Consider the following 21,220-nt stretch of genomic DNA (forward strand, 5'->3'; position numbering starts at 1 on the left):
GAAGAATGCAAAATACTTGTAATCACAGCTGCACAAGTAAAAAACACACTCTCCAAAGCCAAGAACACAGCATCCATGGGACCTGACAACATCCCAGGCTGCGTTCTACATGAACTACAGAACGAACTGGCACCCCACCTAAGTACCATGTTCAATCATAGCCTCACCTCAGGCTTTGTGCCCACTGAATGGTGCACAGCAACAGTTATCCCACTCCACAAAGGGCGAGCCACCATGAAACCCAGGAACTACCGCCCCATTAGCCTGACAAGCCTGGTCTGCAAGGCTATGGAGCATATCATCATGGAACTTATAAACAATGACATTGGTAATCTCCAAACTCTGGACCCTACCCAGTTCGGGTTTGTAAAAGGCAGATCATGTCTCCTAAACCTGATAGACTTCTTTGAAGCGGTCACCAAAGCTGTAGATGAGGGTAAGGTGGCACACACAGCCTAGCTAGATCTCGCCAAGGCTTTCAACACCATCCACCACTCTGGAATTATAGACAAACTCACTAAACTAGATATAAATCCCTATGTCACAAGATGGGTTGCCAATTGGCTCACTGACCGAACACACACTGTGAAAGTAACTGATTCTAAATCCAACTTCAGACCAGTGACAAGTGGAGTACCACAGGGTTCAGTCCTATGTCCTCTCCTGTTTGGTATCTACTTCTCTGAAGTACAGGCTAACACAGAAGGTCTTTGGCTAACAAAGTTCACAGATGACTGAAAACTAGGAGCCATAATCAAAACTCCTAATGATGTGGACATCCTACAAAAGGGCCTCACTGAGACAGATGCCTGGTGTCAAAGTCATGGCCTCAAGCTCAGTGCCAAAAAGTGCATTGTCATCTCTTTTGGTAAAAACTCTGTACCCATGAACTACCACATAGGAGGTAGTCTACTGAAAGTGTGATAAGAGACCTCGGGACACATGTGGACAGTAGTCTCTCCTTTGATAATCACATCGCCACAGTAGTCAGGAAATCCTTCTACATGGCACACCTCATCACAAAAAGTTTCTCATCCAGGAAAAAAGAGGTCATTGTTCCCCTCTACTCATCACTCATTACACCCATTATACAGTACAACACCCCTTTTGGTATGTACCTCACAAGACATCTACAACAACTGGAAAGGCCACAGAAATACCTCACAAAGAGGATTACCAGCCTCAAACAGATGTCCTATGCAGACCATCTCAAAAAACTCCAGCTTTGCTCTGTCGCATATCGCTTACTCAGAGTTGATCTCTGCCTAACATACAAAGCTATGTCAAACCCAGAGCTGTTGGACATGATCCACATAAAGAAATCCCAATCTCTCCAAGCTACACACTCTAGGGACCTAAACCTTGTCACCACAATAAACAGAACATGCTGGAGGGATAGATTCCTGTCTCATAGACTTCCCATACTCTGGAACAAGCTACCTATCTATATCAAACAAAGCTCCTCGTTAGCACTCTTCAAGAAAAATCTTGATGATTGGATGGGAGATAGGAAATTCACCCCAGGGATCACTTCTGTGGCTCTGCTTGACAGGGGCACAGGAAAATAATTTTCTTGGGTGGCAAAAGCCAGGGTACTGTTTGGCTAGGCTTATATAGGCCATAGGGCCAATAGCCTAGTACCTACCTATGAACCTATGAACCTATGTCAACCCTAGGCACACTCAATCAGGTACAGATTTCAATTATTACTTTTATAAACTTGAAAAATTGCTAGAATTACATATTTTGCATTAACATGCACTTACTGAAGGATGTGAAGTCTGAAACTTTAATGTCTGACATTAATGACTTGAGTGCAATCATCCATGATTTATGAGGGTAGTGAAAATTCAAGAGAAGACATCTCAGATGTTCTGTCTACTTAGGGACAAGTAAAGAGTATGTGCTATGTGTATTTCTTTACTGTGTTTGTGTGTGGCAGACTGAATGGGAATAACAGCTGTGCCAACATGATGAATGGACTTACAGTGTTATCTGCTGAGGGAAAGAGCTGATCTGTACTCATAGTAGTTAATCATGATTCAGAGATATACAAGTTAACCAATAATGATGTCATTCCTCATTACAACTAATCTGTCTCTGAGTCACAACTTACTTCATTATGTAAACACCTCTTTTTACCACATCTCTTACAATGAGTGGTGGTGCTGGTCCTGAGTGCTTGGTCATATCTCTGCCTTAATTAGAAATCTCCCTGTGAAGCTTTAAGTTACTGAATGCAAAATATTCAAATAAAATGCACATAAGACTACTATTCTGCCTTAAGGAATTGCTGTGCAATACAAGACTGAATGTCATATCTCTATCTAGGTGTGTGTGTGTGTGTGTGTGTGTGTGTGTGTGTGTGTGTGTGTGTGTGTGTGTGTGTGTGTGTGTGTGTGCGTGTGTGTTCGCGCGCACCTATATGTGTGTGTGTGTGTGTGTGTGTGTGTGTGTGTGTATATATATATATATATATATATATATATATATATATATATATAAAGATTGATATTTTTTTGTATTTTTACTTATGAGATAATGAAAATTTGGTTTACATATACATTTTTGCATTCATTTTATCACTTTTCAGCAGAGGTAAAAAAAAAAAAAAAAAAAAAAAAAAAACAGGCATGACTCCAGATGTGTGCCAAGAAAAACCTTCTGAATTATTAAATTTGCTACCAGACTATAACAGGTCACACGTCAATTAATAAACAATTTTTATGAACTGACAGGCATAAGCCACATTCAAAGATACCATTTTGCCCCAAATAAATTTAATGTAATTTATTCCTAATTTTCATTTAACACATTACCTTTGCCAGTCTATGAAGTTTGGGGCTCATTATATAGAATATCAGAAAGGCTACCTTCCCTGGATTTTGCTATGATGATAATACAAAATAGATAACCCTTTAAATGAAGTACAAACATACTAAGTCTCATTTTTTAATTCTCCACTTTATCCTTTGCAGCCAGAGTCTTCAAAATCTAGTTGCTATCCTAGTACTCAGTGAGTAACAAAAAAAAAAAACCTCCAGAGAATGACAACATTTAACATTCAAACATTACTTCTAAGAACAGTCAGATTGGTATCTCCAAAGTAATCCCAAAATCAGGTAGCTAAAAAAAGATGATTTATTACTCTAAATTGTCTTTTCCCTGGTGTTCAAGCATGCAGTTATCTTGGAAATGGCATCGCCAGTGTTCATTGTAACCATAATTTCTGTAATAGTTGGTAGGACACACTTGAGCTGATGTTCAAAGTGGGTAACCAGCACATCCCTCTGCCATGGTTCTGTCACCCATGACGTTATTTACAATATATATACCCAGAAATTCTGCAGGCCTTACAGTTTTTACTTAATTATTTAACCTTTGTTTACTGGGAAAGTCTGACTGAGACAGAGCCAATTTTCTGCACAGGCCTGGGGAGAAACACTTCAGAAGCATGTCTTTGAAATGTGGGAGGAAACTGGAGCATCTAGAGGAAACCCATCACAGGGAGGACATGCAGACTCCACACGGAGGGTACCCCAGCTGAGAATCAAACTGGATAATCTCTTGCTGTGAGGTAACAATGCTTACCAGTGTACCACTGCACCTGTCAATTTATTGCCCACTTTGGCCTAGTAACTACCTATGAACCTATGAATCACTGAATTAGGTTTCTCACATTTAGGGTAAAAGACAATTAGTATTTAACTTGTGTGCTATTACTCCTGTTGAATCCCTACCCCATGGAAAGAACTAATTTGTTCCCAGCCTGACTAACAAAGATAAAGCATTTTAGCAACAATTAATCAGCTATTTCAAAAAACTCACACCATTAGGATATGAAAGTTGAATAAAGTTTAAAAACATGACAAATAATTTAATTTTTAAGTATATCGGGAAGCAGTCAGGCCAGCTCAGTCTTAGTGTCTTACGAAGCTTGCAGAGAGGTCCTAAAGTCCTTTAGCAAAACTTGTAATGTTGAAGGAACCATGACCATAAATTTGAGAGCTACTGAAACTAGCTATAAACCCAGTCTTTTATGCCTTGCGGCATTTCTAAAATCCCTTAGAAGACTCCACCAGTGAGTGTTATGATGCCCAGCTTTCCTGTAACATTCTTTAACATGAATGAACAGTGCATGTAATATTCACTTTCTTTAAATAATTAGGTAAGTTTGGGTCTCAGGGCTCGTTGATTATACTTAGTTGCATATTTTGCACCATGCTTAGATGGTCTAATAATCTTAAAAAAAAATTGAAGAATGTGTAGGGCACTAGGTACTTCTTCCCCTTTTGTTATATGAATAAGGTAAGATTATTTTGCTTGGATTATCCACTAAGTCCTGTACATTATAATGCAGTTGTTTCTTTCCTCTCAACACACATTTCTACTTTAGTCTTGTACTCCATGCTTATTTTGAGATATGATATAGCCATTGTTGTTTCATTGAGGCCATATATCTCAACTTCTTTGCTCAAGAATTATGGACAAAGGAAAAGTAATTGTGGACCAAAAACTAGGGACCATTTTTAAATGTTACTCTAATTCACCTAGGTTAATAGAAAACAGGGTTTGCATCAACATTCATTTTTTTGAACAATGTAAAATATGATACTCTAATGAGTATCATAATGGAATGACAATAATCCTCACTGATTTACTATAAAATTCAAACAACATCATGAGGGACAGGGAAAAATATAAGCCATAATCGGGGATGTTCTGTGAAAGCAGAGACAGATGAGGAATGCGCTTGAGACCCATTTTCATGTTTAATACTTCAGGAATTAAAGTAGCAAGTGCTTTTTAAAGAAATTGTTTCATCCATAAAAAAGATATTCAGACCAGAGAAGTGGAAAGACTTCTTTACATTTGTGTTTACATGTTTAGCATCTTTTTGTTGTAGCTGTTTTATTGAAAGATACTCCAACATGGCATTATAGCTTCTCTTATGAATTCTCCATTCTACTGCCTGGGATGTAATTAAGCATTAAGTCCCACATCTTAGAACCTTTTTCTGATGCCATTTATCTGGTACAATGTGCATATATAAGGCAGCAACAAACAAAAAAAAACAAACAATGAGCTTCACTTACCAGCTGAAACAACAAAGAACATGCAACAGTGTGAAGCACTGCAAATATGTGACTTCATTCATTTTGTTTAGTACCATGGTCAAAGCATTATTGTGACAAGGATCTCTGAAATTCATTTCACGGAAACCATTCAAAATGGTATGCAGTACTGTGTACGGATGTTGTGACTTATTCTTTTATTTTTCATGGCACTAAAGCCCCTGTGCCTTTACAAGTTATTAGAGTGTAAGATGGGGACCATAATATAAATACCTTTTGATGATGCATTTTCAGGTGGAGGAGCTACTATGCCTACATAGCAATTAGGCTTCTCCTGTAAGTATTGGATATCACAGTCTTGGGAGCTGAAGTCAACCATTAAACAGTTGGGATGAGGACATATATTGACTTTTAGGTCTACTGAAGGACAGATGCATGTAAAGACTGGATGACGGTTGTTAGCAGGTGCAAAAGATATAAGTAGTCAGGAAGGCTGTATAACTAGAACTTGTGCCCAAAGTTCACCCCTTTTTCTTGCTTTCAGCACTACACTATCTTTGTCTTGTTCTTCCAGGCAGCATTATTGCTAGGCACACTTAATGCAAGCTTTGTCTTGGTCAAGGCCTAGGCGCAATGAATTCAGTAAGTCATGGGTATTTGTAAAACATAGACTAGAATTAATCACTCTTCTCACTAGCTCTCTCTAATCTTCCTTGAATACTCTTTCTACTGTCTTCTAAAATATCTTAAGCAAATCACCTCAGAGAAACATTCTATTGTAATTGTCTTGCGTTCATGCAACTACATTATGATAAAACTGGGTTTTTGTAACCCCTTACTCCAAAAACTATATTCATCTTAATAACATATTTCTTTTTATACATCTTGAAAGAGCCTTGCTATACTCCTGATTATTGACACTCTATAACATTGTATTGCTACTTAATGCCTTGTAATAATCCTGTAATATTGCTGTTTAATGCTAATTTATAATGAAAATTGTATAATATGTTGGAGCTTTTCTCCCCGGGCTTCCACTGAAAAAGGGCTCCTCAGCTCAGTCGGACAATCCCGGTCAACAAATGTAAAATAAAATAATAAATAAATAAATAATTGAAATCCTTATCAAGGCAATGCATGTTAAAGTAGTTAGCAGAATTCTTGCAGATTATGAGCATGCTGAATTAAATTAATTGCGTGCATAACCATTTAAAAATTATGAAGTGTGTCTTTATTTTATTTATAAACAGTCTTCTCAACTACTTTGTGACATTTCTTTTTAATATGGTTTCTAATGGGCTATTAATGTTTATGTCAAGTTTTATATAAGTATCAAGTTAATGAATATATATTTTAGTAACAATAAACAATTATCAAGCTGTAGCTTGTGTGTTTACACTTTTAAATAATGCTTACATAAATCATTAATAAAATAGCATATCCTTACTTGTGCCCAGTGGAGAACCGCCCCCCCCCCCAATCTGGTTCCTCCTAATCCTCCAATATTAAATTATCCAGGGTACCCCCAAGATCACAGGCCAGCAGCATGCCCAATTGTTGACAGAGAATAGAGGTTGAGGTATACATGGATTTGGAATCAGGCAGGAGTGTAGCATCTTCAGTTTCTTCAGAGGTGTAGCTAAGGTAGGGCAAATGGGCAGCCACCTGAGGTGCAAAGTACCCTCAGAGATTGTGTTATAGGCATCTCCCAGCATATCGCCACACTCTCCTCTGAGATGGATGAGCAGATATACCCATCATAATTCCTTTTCCATTTCCAGTTGAGTCCTCCTACATCTGGGTCACTAGACACACCCAGATCACCTGGGTTACAGTGCATCATACCTCTGTGCCTCAGAACCATAAGATAAATATGAAGAAGAAAAAGAAGATTAACTGGCAGCAAATATAGCTGCCTTTCAAGAAGTCTTCAGATCCTGTTTCTTTTATTTATTGTGTAGTGTTTACAAACCTCTGGCTATACATATCCATTACCATAAAACATCTGTCTTCCATTCTCAAATTATGACTTGGCACAGAAGTGCCACTTTTCCTTTGTTTCCCTGTTTCTCAAAGGAAAAACCTGAGTCATCATATTGCTATGTTCTCTAGACCAGTCCCATACTTCATTTACACCCTGGTGAGGAGTGTTTCATGCACTGATGCCTGCGTAAATCTATATTCCTGCATATTATTGATAAATGTTCACATTCTCACTCTTATCCCTGTGGTGCACAGTATAGTGAGGTAATTTCCAGATTAACAGTTTTGCACTGTTAGAACTCCAGAACTTTGACTTTACATATTATCTTTGAATCTTGCATAGGATGCATATTGCACATACCAAGGGCAAGTCACTGTAAGATGTTCCACCTGCAAGTCCTGGTTGATAAATTGTCTTTCTGGTACATAAGAAACACTTACTCATACATTTAACATGGAAGAACAATACCATATACATTCAGTCTTTCATAGTTATCATGGCAAAGATTTTCAGCTCCAAGAAAAAAAATTTAAGAGGCCATTTTTATCAACAAGCAAAAGTGCAAAAACAGTCTAGTTTTTGCATCAAAAACTGAATAATTTGGAGCATCTTCTGTGTGGAGACATGCGCGAATGGGCGTACATTCATTGAAGGTTGTGCATCAGGGCCGGCAACTCGGCATGTAAAAATCTACTGTCAATCATTAGAGGACCGGAGTTCCGCTGTAGCGACCCCTAACCGGGAAAAGCCGAAAGACACAACAACATATACAGTAAATAGATACATCCATTTTCAAGGGTTTTGTGCTTACACTTGTTCGGAACATGACCAATATACTTATACATACATATTGCTAATAAATATTTAAAAAAGCAATCCTCAGAATCACTGATATTGTAAGAGATATTCCAGGTATACTAATTAATGTTTGTATACATTTTCTGTTTTTAGGTATTGAATGCTGTGAAAAAGGTTCAATTACATGCTAACACTGGAGAGGAAATACCTTTTGATAAAAATGGCGATGCAGTGATCATGTATGAAATTTTGAATATACAGCTATTACCCAGTGACAAATTTCACCTGGTAAAAGTAGGCAGAATAGAACCTAGAGCCTCTCCAGGCAAAGAAGTTAGCATGAATGTGAGTGCCATTATGTGGAATGAAAAACACAAAGAGGTAGGATTTATGTTAAAATATAAAAATTAAACAAAATAATTTCTGTAATGATCCATGTTGTCTTGATGCTTAAATCCTTTAAAAAGTAGTGAGAAGTGAGAGTGTGTGAATGGAAGTGGGTGCCATATCTGGAAGGGAAGTAGTTTGAAACAGACAGAGAATGTTATTTGCAGATAGTATGGAGCCATGCAGTGTATTGCCAAATATAGTAGGTGAATGCTAGACAACAGCGTTTTTCAAAAATATTTAAGGCAGATGGAAAAAGGGCTTGGCCAGTGGTAGGAAAGGTGTAGCTGCAAAGGCACAAGCTGCAGTGTTTAAACAGGCTTGAAATACCATAGGACTTCATATGTTGGGATATTCAGATATACCATTAGAAGCACATATGTTCTATGCATTTTATTTATGTTGTCATTAAGAGTCCTTTGGAGTTAATTAACAGTGAGATAAACTAATGGATTCTAGTCATCTTGTAAAGGAAATATGTATTTACTTACTTGCATTTTCAAAAGAAATGTAAAATTCAGCAAATGGTGCATTAGCTCAGCAAGCTCCTGCCTGGTGCCCTGAAGAGTTCTACAGCAGCAGGGAGACAAAAGAGAGACTTTGGAGTGATTAAGTATAATTTTTCTGCATTTTCTTGCTGCCTTTCGCTAATTCCGCCTAAAACATAGATTTTTTAGAGTTTCTGTGATTTAAAAAGCTTGTTTCAGCTACATATTGTACTTATTTTACTACCTGCACTTTAAGTCATTTTTGTGTTTAAATTACCTGTTTAACTGTTGTAGGCTACACACTCAAGTGCGGTAGCCATTTCTGTGCATTTAAAGTGTTTTTTTTTATTGTATCTGCTTTATTTTCTGAAAAAAAAAAAACAAAAAAAATACTTGTTTTCCCGCCTTTCTAAGCTAGCATAGTCCAGTTTTCAGGTTAATGCTGAATTCAGGGCTGTGTTATAAGTTTCTGTGTTTGGACATACCTTACTTGGATAGAAGGAAGTTTCTCTGTTCACCTGTGAGAGAGGGGAGCTTTGAGCAGCCTATCTGTCCCTGGAAGAGTGGTTTCAGTCCAGAAATTAGTAGTTTATTGGCCATTTTGGGCTAATTTCTATCTCTTTCATTTCCCTGCTATAAAACCCACATTTGTGAGGTTTTTGCACTTATATACAGCTCAGCAAGCTCCTGCCTGGTGCCCTGCGAGTTCTACAGCAGCAGAGAAGCAAAAGAAAGACTTTGGAATGATTAGGTATAAATTTTTCTGCATTTTCTTGCTGCCTTTAGCTAATTCCACCTACAATGCTGATTTTTAGAGTTTCTATGATTTAAAAAGCTTGTTTCAGCTACATATTGTACTTATTTTACTGCCCGCACTTTAAATAAGTCATTTGTGTGTATAAATTACATGTTTAACTATTGTAGGCTATACAAGCAAGTGTTTTTTTTTAATTGTATCTGCTTTATTTTCTGAAAAAAGCAAAAAAAAACTTGTTTTCCTGTCTTTTTAAGCTAGTATAGTCCACTTATCAGGTTAGTGCTGAATTCAGGGCTGTGTTACAAGTTTCTGTGTTTGCCCATACCTTATTTGTATAAAAGGAAGTTTCTCTGTTCACCTGTGAGAGAGGGGAGCTTTGAGTAGCCTATCTGTCCCTGGAGGAGTGGTTTCAGCTCAGAAATTAGTAGTTTATTGGCCATTATGGGCTAATTTCTATCTCTTTCATTTCCCTGCTATAAAACCCATATTAGAGCAGTTTTGGACGCCAGGCAGCACCAGTTAGCTGGGGTATAACTATTCCCAGCTCCACAAAGTTGGCTCTTCAATTTTTCCCCTTGAAACTAGACAAACCTTCAACTTAAGCACTCAAACCAATGACTTCTCAGCCCGGCACTTGCTCAAAACTCATAGCAGCACTAATAAACCTTAGCACTATAACCCCCTATACGGCAGAGAAGGACAAGGCTCTGTATTTAACCTCACCAGCCAGTCAGTAAAACAGTTCACTGTACCTATCCAGACATGTCCAAAGGGCAGTTTGATGTGTACTGTCTGGTCCAACTGGTCAATCTGGGCATTTTGAGGCAATGTTACAACTGCCTCATGTACACAGACAACCCTATCCTCCTACCACCAAACACTAATACATGTGAGAGATGCAGTTATTCAGCCAAACTGGTGGCTAAGCTCTCTCAACCCAAGACTGGACTAGGCAGTCAAGAGGAGAAGGGAATTACATGCATCATACCACCAGTCTCACATAAACCTATGAAACCAGCACTGGCAAAAAACACACATAAATACATGAAAACATACCCGGAGGCTCTAAATAAATCCTGCAAAAGCAACAGAGACCTCCAAAGCAGACATCCAAGCAACCCCCCCCCCCCAACACAAACCATGAAACACATTAGTGGACAATGACAGAGTCTTATTTGTACTTATTTGTACAGGCACACTGACATCCCACTCATTAGGCTGAACAAGGAGAAGGTTACTGTTAGCTGCCTGTCGGGTGCAAGGATCCGCTACATAACACAAGCACTCAGGTCACTCCAGGATAATTACAAATAAGACTCTGTCATTGTCTATGTTGGTGTGAATGACCTGAGCTGTACCTCCCTGGACTACATGAAAAGAGACATGGAGGAGCTCTATGATCACGTAGCCCAGGCCAGTATGACTATGACCCTGAGGATCCGCTACATAACACAAGCACTCAGGACACTCCAGGATAAGTACAAATAAGACTCTGTCATTGTCCATGTTGGTATGAATGATCTGAGCTGTACCTCCCTGGACTACATGAAAAGAGACATGGAGGAGCTCTCTGATCATGTAGCTCAGGCTGGCATGACCATGATCCTGAGTAGCATTTACTCCTGGGATCACTTCTATGGCCCTGCTGGACAGAGGCTCAGGAATCTAGTCTAAAAGGGAGGCAAAAGCCAACACATTCTGGCTAGGCTTATAAATGCCCTAGGGCAGATAGCCTAGTACCTACCTATGAACCTATGAACCTATGAACATACTTCACAAAACCAATGTGCCACAGAATCACAGCCCTAAAGGCAAAATAACATAGCCAACACACTAGTAATAAGTGACTCTATAGTCAGGCACACTGACGTCCCACTCACTAGGCTGAACAAGGAGAAGGTTACTGTTAGCTGCCTGTCGGGTGCCAGGATCTGCTACATAACACAAGCACTCAGGTCACTCCGGGATAAGTACAAATAAGACTCTGTCATTGTCCATGTTGGTGTGAATGACCTGAGCCGTACCTCCCTGGACTACATGAAAAGAGACATGGAGCAGCTCTCTGATCATGTAGCCTGGGCCAGTATGACCATGACCCTGAGCAGCATTCTGCCCTCACCAAGAATGATACCACGGTATAAAGAAAAAATTCTCAATTTCAACAATTGACTAAGCTTCTGATGTCATTCAAAGGGGATCCAGTGTCTGTCATCCTGGGATGACATGCTTGATAAGCCATGCTGCTTCACTAGAGATGGCTTGCACCTGTCACTCTTAGGCTTTTGAATACTGGCCAAGGCTCTTGCCACCCCCATAGTGCCTTTTTTAGGCAAGGCTCAAAAGACAAACCCACTGCCGTAAATAGCACAAGTAACAAAAAACTGACAGTGATGCTACTCAATGCCAGAAGTCTATACATCAAAATGCACACACTCAAGGCACTCCTCAGTAAGGAGAAAATTGATATATGTGCAGTAGCAGAAACCTGGTTTAAGGTTCCAGAGAGCACCCTAGCACTACCAGGCTACAACTCATACTATACATTTCAGCCACAAAACCCGGACCGAAATACAAAAGGCGGGGGCGTATCCATATTCATCAAGGATACCCACACCTCCAGGTTAGTGGCACAGCACAATGCCTCAGAGATCATCCACGTGCAACTAACAATGGGCAAAACTGCAATCCAAATTGTAGCTTGCTACAGATCAGCCACCATGTCCCAGGACCCTCATTCTGCATTTCTGGAAACACTGGTAAACATAAAAGTCTTACCAAACACCCTGATATTGGGTTATTTCAATTACCCAAACATTAACTGGGAAAACTACTCAAGTGCTAACTCCCTTGCCCAACATTTCCTAGAATTTATAAACTCTAACACCTTGGATCAACTGGTCAACACCCCCACCAGAGGTGACAACATATTGGACCTGGTCATCACCAACATGGGCGAACAGTGTTTCACACTGGAGGTCAACCCCTCGCTGGTTAGATCTGATCATAAACTAATCACTCTGGATATTCACATTCTGCCCCCGCCCCCAGTCAAAGAAACCACCGTGAAAACATTTTCAGAAGCAAACTTCACGTTACTTAAGACTGAGGTGGAAAGTTTCAAAGCCCCCATGCTAAAGGATAACGCTGTCCAAGCTGCAAAATCCTTTACAAATTCACTCTATGGGCACCTACATGAATGCATGGATCATGCTATCCCAAGCAAAACCAAGACTCACTCCTCCAAGAAATGGAAACCTGTCTGGTGGACCCCTGTCATAGAAGGAGGAAACTAGTACAGAAAAGAGTAAAATCCCAATAAGGGAAGACATCCCTGATCAGCATCAGCAGGAAACTACGATCCCTCAAAAAATCATCCAAGGCTAGTTTTGAAAGAAAAATTGCCAAGGACTCCAAAGATAACCACAAGGCATTCTTTAGCTATGTCAAGAATCTAAGTGGCAATTCTCAGGTCTGCTTAGAGTTAGTGCAGAATGGCACAAAATACACTGAACTGACTGATATCGCCAACATCCTGGCAGACAGGTTCAGTGAAAACTTCATCCCTTTCTCATCCCCAAAAAGGCCCATAACCATACCAGAAGAATGTAGTGCCCCTGAAATCACAGACACTCAGGTTAAAACAGCCCTCTCCAAAGCCAAAAACACAGCATCAATGGGACCGGACAGTGTTCCAGACGTGTCCTACATGAGCTCAAAGATGAACTAACCCCTCACCTAAACACACTGTTCAAACGCAGTCTCTCCACAGGATACGTGCCCATAGAGTGGTGCACAGGGTTATTCTGCTCCACAAAGGTGGAGCCACAACAGACCCCGAGAGCTATTGCCCTATAAGCCTGACTAGATTGGTCTGCAAGGCTATGGAGCACATCATCATCATGGATCTCATTAACAGAGACATCAGGAACCTCCAACCACTGGACCCTACTCAGTTCAGTTTGGTTAAGGGCAGATCATGCCTCCTAAACCTGGTGGACTTTTTTGAGACAGTTACCAAGGCTATAGACGAGGGAAAGGTGGTCCACACAGCCTACCTAGACCTCGCAAAGGCCTTTGACACCATTCCCCATTCAGGTATTATAGACAAGCTCACCAGCCTGAACATAAACCCCTACGTCATGAAGATGGGTTGCCAATTGGCTCATGGACAGAACCCACATGGTAAGAGTTGCAGGAGCTAGGTCTGACTTTAAACCGGTTACAAGTGGCATTCCCCAGGGCTCAGTCCTAGGACCCCTCCTGTTCGGCATATACTTCTCAGAGGTACAGGCTAGCACAGGAGGACTACAGCTGACCAAGTTCATAGACAACTGCAAACTAGGGGCTATAATTGACTCTCCAGCTGACACCGACATCCTCCAAAAGGGTCTCACTGACACAGATACCTGGTGTCAAAACCATGGCCTCAAGCTAAATGCCAAAAAGTGCATAGTCATCCCCTTTGGAAAAACATAGTGCCCACAAACTGCCACATAGGTGGTAGCCTTCTAAATACAGAAGATGTAATAAGGGATCTGGGAACCCAAGTAGATAGTAACCTCTCCTTTGACAATCACATTGCCAAAGTGGTTAGAAAATACTTCTATGTGGCCCACCTAATCACAAAATGGTTCGCATCCAGATAAAAAGAGGTAATTGTGCCCCCCTATGCATCACTCATCAGACCCATCATAGAGTACAATGCCCCATTTGGGATGTACCTTACAAGACACCTGCAACAGCTGGAAAGAGCACAGAAGTACCTCACCAAGAAGATCACTGGCCTCAAACAGATGCCCTATGCAGCTCAACTGAAAAACTCCAGCTGTACTTGGTTGCATACCGCCTACTCAGAGGTGATATCTGCCTGACATACAAGCCCATGTCCAACCCAGAATTGATGGACATGCTCCACCTAAAGAAAACCATATCCCCTCAAGCCATACGCTCTGGGGATCTAAACCTCACCACAGCAATAAATAGGATGTGCTGGATGGATAGATTCCTGTCCCAGAGACTTCCCATGCTCTGGAACAAGATTACAACCTACATTTTTGGGCAGATAGCCTAGTACCTGCCTATGAACCTATAATGTTCAGCCCTCATATATGTGCTTTGGTTCAGTTTCACTAAAAAGAGGGAATGAGTGTAAGGTAAAAGTTTACTTAAAACAGCAGACCTGGGATAAAACTAGAAATCTGCTTTCTTGACCTGTATATGATTTCTGACACTTATTAAAGCCTATAGTGCCTTTTTTGTATACAGTCAGTTAACACCCATTGTGCTTAATGGCATCCAGACCTTTAATGGGTCTAGCTTCTTTAAGTGGCTTACTGGGTAATAATAGGTCATGTTAGAAAGAACAGGGAATTATTAACAAAATGACGCTAAGACTGCTAATCTAGAATGCTCTGCAGTAGAAAAATGAAAAACTGCCATTTATAATTCATGTTTTCATATTTAGGTTCATATTTTCATAACTAACAGACCTACATCATATTGATGGGTATGGTGTGAAATGCCATGGTGGGAAACAAGAAATAATCAGTGTCAATGTCCATATACATCACAGTATACTGGATACATTGCTGCTTGTTAGTAATTATATAAATAAACAATATTCGCACATGTACTTAATATTTCAAAAAAGGGTTCCTATCAGATGACCGAAGACGCATTTTGTCAAATGCATATTGGTTGAACTTGTAATGTCGAAAAGGCAAAATAATGAAGTGGCATATAAGCAAATTCTTTCCCTGGGTAAGAAGTCGCTTGGCCGCTTCCATCACTTCGTCATTTTTGGCACTGTAGTGTGATCTTGGAGTTGGTATATTTAAGTAAGGAGGGTTGGGAGGTGTGGGGGGGGGGGCCCACTTTATGCAATGTTTTAATGTCTTTTTTTTTTTTTTTTTTTTTTTTTTTTGGGGGGAACAGTGATTTTTTTTTCCCCTGGGGAAAAAAATTGCTGTTCTGGTTGTTCGATGTCTTGTGAATTAGAACTTTTGAGTTTGATATAACAACGTTCGATCATTTGATCATTCTTTGTTATAATATAGACCCTTCAAAAAATAGGTGACTTACAAACTATTGGATGGCATCAGGTGAAACCCTAGATATTGATGAAGAATCTGACATTATTTATAGGTTTATAAGTTCATAAGTAAGTACTAGGCTAGCTGCCCTTGCAGGCCATTTTAAGCCTACACAATTTCTCTTTTTGTGCGTTAAATAACCTATCCTATTTGGTTTTAGATTGGCTTACCTATCCCATGATTACAAATTATATATTACCTATTACCTATAATGAGAATAAATGGGACCATACCATAGATTATTTGAGGGGAACTATGTATGGGGCAAAGTACTTAGGAGCTGCCTCTGTCCATTAACAGTACATGGAGCTTAGCTGGGTTAAATTTTCTGTTTTCCATTCATATATCTAAGTTGTGCTTGAAAATGGACAGGGATGTACTTTGTTTTATGTGGATGGGGAGTCTGTTCCACAGTAGAGGTATGCTCTGCAAGATACACCTGTCCCTCCAAACTGTTTTGTTGATGTTGTAGAAAAGGTTTAGATCCCTAGACTGAATATTTCTGATGCCAGTTGACTTGCTGATGTGTAGTAAATCCATCAGTAATGGGTCTGAGAATGCCTTATATACTAGACACAGGTTACCCCTTACCAGTCTGTATGATACCGGGTATAGTGACAGGGCTCTGAATTGGTCCATGTAGGACATATTGTTTAGGCCTTGTATCCTATTATCCAGGTATATCTGTGGATGTTCCAGCTGTTGCATGTATCCAGACAGTTACATACCAAAGAGGACATTATATTCAATGACTGGGACAACTCTTACAGATATATTGTCAATGTGGCTGTTCTCTGGGGTAGATGACTTCCCAAAGGATACAATGATGTATTTTTTGGCATTTAGTTTCAATCCATGATTTTTCACCAATTATTTATTTGAGACAAACCTTCCTCCAGTATACCTAAGTCATTTCGGGATTTAATGACTGTTCCTAGCCTGCAGTCATCTACAAACTTATTCAACCAGACCCCTTTGGGGCTGGCTTTTACATCAAACAAGTAGATGTCAAACAGGAGATGTTCCACCACAGAACCCTGGGAGCCCCACTGGTGGCTGGTCTCTTTGTAGAGGTAACGTACTCCATTTTGATTATCTGACTCCTAAATGTGAGCCAAAGCAGTGGGTGACACAGGGGTTTATTCCAGTTTATTTAACTTTTCTCCCAAGCTTGAATGAGGAATTTTGTCAAAAGCTTTGCCCAGGTTGAGGTATGCAGTGTGTACCATTTTGCTTTCATACATTGTTTTGGTGATCTTTTCAAAAAAAATCCACCAGGTTGAGGAAGCATGACCTGCCCTTGATGAATACAAACTGAGACAGGTCCAATGTTTGGAGCTTCATTGTGTCCTGATTGATTGATTGATTGAATACATAACTCTTTCCATGCTTTGCACATGAGGCTGGTCATACTTATGGGTCTGTAATTGCCTGGGTCTGTGGAACGTCCTCCTTTATGCAGCAGAATGACTGTAGTTGTTCTCCATTCACTTGGTACAAAACCTGTATGGAGGCTGAGATTGAACAGTGTAAGTTACAAATCTTGAGAGATACTCAGTTTTATTTGTTTTGCTAATTATACAATTAAGCACATTTTTTCATATTTAGGTTCATAGGTATATACTAGGCTAATGGCCCTAGAGCCTTTACAAGCCTTGCCCCCTGAAAAATTGCCCAGGCAACGTGCCACCCAATGTTAGTTCACAGTGCCCCTATCCAGTAGGGCAACTGGAATGATCCCTGGAGTGAACTTTCTGTTACCCATCCACTCGTCAAGATTTCTGTTGAAGAGGTCCAGTGAGGTGCTCTGCTTGACATGAATGGGAAGCTTATTCCAGAGAATGGGCAGTCTTTGGGAGATAATCCTCTCCCTCCAGCATGTTCTGTTAATTGTGGTAATGAGGGTGTTATCTCTGGAGCATGTGGCGCAGGAGTATTGGGATTTCTTTAGGTGTAGCACTTCAAGTAGGACTGGGTTGGACATAGCTTTGTAAGTCAAGCAGAGATCGCCTCTAAGTAGGTGATAAGAGACTGAGAACAGCTGAAATGTCTTGAGTCTGTCCATGTAAGACATGTGTTTAAGGCCTAAGATCCTTTTTGTGAGGTACGTTTGTGGCCTTTCCAGTTGTTGTAGGTGTCTGGTCAGCTACATGCCAAATGGGGCAATATATTCAATGATTGTTCTAATGAGGGATGAGTAGAGAGGGATGAAGACCTCTTTCTTCCTGGATGTGAAACCTTTGGTTATAAGATGTGCCACATAGAAGGCCTTTCTGACCACAGTGGCAATGTGGTGGTCGAAGGTGAGGTGGCTGTTGACCTGGGTGCCCAGATCTCTTATAGCCCCTTTAGTGTTCAGTGGGCTCCCATCAATGTGGTAATTCATGGGAACTGAGTTTTTCCAAACGGGATGATAATACATTTTTTGGTGTTAAGCTTCAGGACATGGTTCCGACATCAGTCATTGGTCTCAGAGAGGCCCTTTTGTAGGATGTCTGCATCACTTGGGGAGTTCATAATGACTCCTTGCTTGCAGTCATTAGTGAACTGGGTCAGCCACAGTCCTTCAGTGTTGGCCTGGATGTCTGAGAAGTAGATGCCAAACGGGAATGGGCCCAGGACCGAGCCCAGTGGACTCAATTCCTGACTGGTCATCAATCTGACTTGGAAAATCTCAGTTAATATTCACTCAGAGAGAATTTACTTGCGGTTGTGTGAAATCTTATGTCTGGTTGACAAAATCGTTCCAAAATATATTTCAAGGATGTACAATTTCCAAGACATGGCAATTTTTTTGTGAAACTTTAGCAAAAAAGATACATAATTCCAGGTTTGTGTATATTAAAATATATTACAGCATTTATAGAAAGACTAGGAATACACTGATTATTATTCACTTTAAAGAATATGAGGAGAATTTAATAAAGCCTACACAGTTTTTTTTGTATAGGCATTGCGCCACAATACTTACATGAACATGAACATTTTAAGATTCAGTAAGCGCTGCTGAGTGGCACGCATGCACTCGCAAACATGGAAAATTCTGTGGCATGCAAATTGCCTGATAAGCAGGTGAATCTCATGCAAATGAGGGAGGCAGAGTGATCCAACAAGCAGAAATGCATCTGTGCAGACCCCGTGTCAGTGTCAGTAGTGTACACAGAAAAATTCCCTGCACAGGAGTGTAGACAGACAAAAAGGGGCATAAAACTGTAGATATATAGACATAAATCCCCTGAAAATGTAATACCAGATACACATATGAGCAAAACTATTATCCTGTTTGTCAGAAAGTTTAAAAAAAATAACTTAAATTAATTTCTTTTAATAATCTCAGCATGCTTGTGCTATACACTTCAGTGCTCTAAAAAACTGGAAAAAAAATAATTTAATACTATGTGATAGAAATGTATTATAGGACCTTGCATGGGGTCCCTACAATGGTGCATTGTTGCTGTTGCTAATGTGACAGGGCTGATAAGCATATATTTTCCCTTCTGTGAGCATGGCTATGTATGCAAATAAGGTGGAGTTACTAAACAGCAGAAAGGAGTAATCATGTCCCCATATCCCCTTCGTGTAGGCTCTGAGACCCATGTTGAGGTTTACACAGGATGTAGCTGACATTGGGGGGGGGGGTGTCCACTGACTTCTGATCTCTTTTAAGCTTCAGTGCATGTGCTTGCATGGTGCACTGCCTTGCTGAGTGTGTCTAAAAATCAGATGTATTCAGTTAGACGTTCTGAGCCTTGTTTCAGCTATGTTGCATGCCGTGCCTCTGTGTGTGGCATTGTGCACTGAAATAGGGCTAATAAATGATGTTAATTATATTGTAGGCAGGTGAAATGCATCATACTTAGCCAACCACACATGCTGCACCTACAGCAGGACTGTATAAAGTATGCATACATCCTAGATTCTGATTTTCTCCCAATAATCTGCACCATTGGAGTACAGACTTGGGAATTTTAACTGAGATAATGCTAGGGGCTGCTGCAGGTCTGCTACATCTGTATGTGCCAGATGCTGAGGCCAGTGCTGATGCTGCTGGTGACAATAGGCCTAAACAGAGAAGAAGAAGAGAGTTCATGCCCAGGGTAACCTTCCAGGAGCTACATGAGGTGGAGATCGCAGAGTGCTACAGGGTGGACATGGACATACTACAAGAACTCACCGAGCTCTGCTGCCCTCAACTCAGACTCAGAGCCAACAGAGGGAACCCATCCTGGTGGAAACAAAGGTATGTGTAGCCCTTAGGATACTAACTACAGGTACTTTTCAAAGACCAGTGGGGGACATGATGGAGGTCTCACATGCATCTGCATCCAGGGTTCTACACCAGTTCCTGGATGCCATGCTACCACATGCAAGTTAGCACATATCATTTCCCATCACTGCTGAGGCAAGGGCCAGCAATATACAACACTTTTACCGTGTAGTACTCATGTACACATCAAGGAACCACGTGGTGAGGAGGGTGGAATCGACGTCAACTGCAAGAGGTACCACTCCATCAACTTCCAGGTCATGTGCAATGCCCAGGGGATTATCTTGAATGTGTGTGCTGGAAGCCCTGGCAGTTATCACAACTCCCATAGCTGGCACGCATCACAGCTGCACCAGATATTTGCTAGGGGGGACATCCCACACGGCCATTTACTGGGGGATGCTAGATGATGATACCCATCAGAAATGCCCACACCCATGGAAGAACACCATAATGAGGCACATGCACAAACTAGGAGCATCATAGTGCATGTGTTTGGGCTTATGAAGTCACAGTTCCTGTACCTCAATATATCTGGTGGAGCCCTAAAGTACTGTCCAGCCACATGTGCACATATGTTCATAGTATGTGCTATAGGTTCATAGGTTCATAGGTTCATAGGTTCATACTAGGCTATCTGCCCAAGGGCATTTATAAGCCTAGCCCATAGTTATTTGGCTTTCGCCACCCCTTTAGTTTGAATAAAACTATGCCTATTATTTTGCTGTGCCTCTGTCAAGCAGTGACACTGAAGTAATCCCTGGGGTATATCTGCGATCTCCCATCCATTGGTCAAGATTCCTCTTGAACAAGGCCAGCAAGGTGCTCTGCCTCACATGTACCGGGATTTTGTTCCACAGCATAGGAAGTCTCTGGGTGATGAATCTGTCCCTCCAGCACGTTCTATTAATAACCGTGTCAAGGTTTAAGTCTCCTGCCCTTGTGGTTCTGAGGGATCTAGATTTTTTGAGGTGAAGCATATTCATCAAATCAGGGTTTGACATGGCCTTATATGTCAGGCACAGGTCACCTCTGAGCAAGCGGTATGAGACTGAATAGAGCTGGAGTTCTTTCAGTCGGGCAGCATAAGACATATTTTTGAGACCCTTTATCCTTTTGGTGAGAAACATTTGAGGCCTTTCCAGCTGCTGCAGGTGTTGGGTCAGATACATTCCAAATGGGGCATTGTACTCAATCATAGGTCTAATGAGTGATGAGTACAGGGGGACGATGACCTCCCTTGATCTAGATGTGAATCCCTTCATGATCAGGTGGGCAATGTAGAAGGTTTTCCTAACTAATTTAGCAACATGAGTGTCAAACGAAAGGCTACTGTCAACCTGGGTCCCCAGATCCCTGATGACTTTTTCTG

This window comes from Protopterus annectens, chromosome 2.part1, assembly GCF_019279795.1.
Source record: "Protopterus annectens isolate FY-2018-M chromosome 2.part1, PAN1.0, whole genome shotgun sequence".
Taxonomy (NCBI): Eukaryota; Metazoa; Chordata; order Ceratodontiformes; family Protopteridae; genus Protopterus; species Protopterus annectens.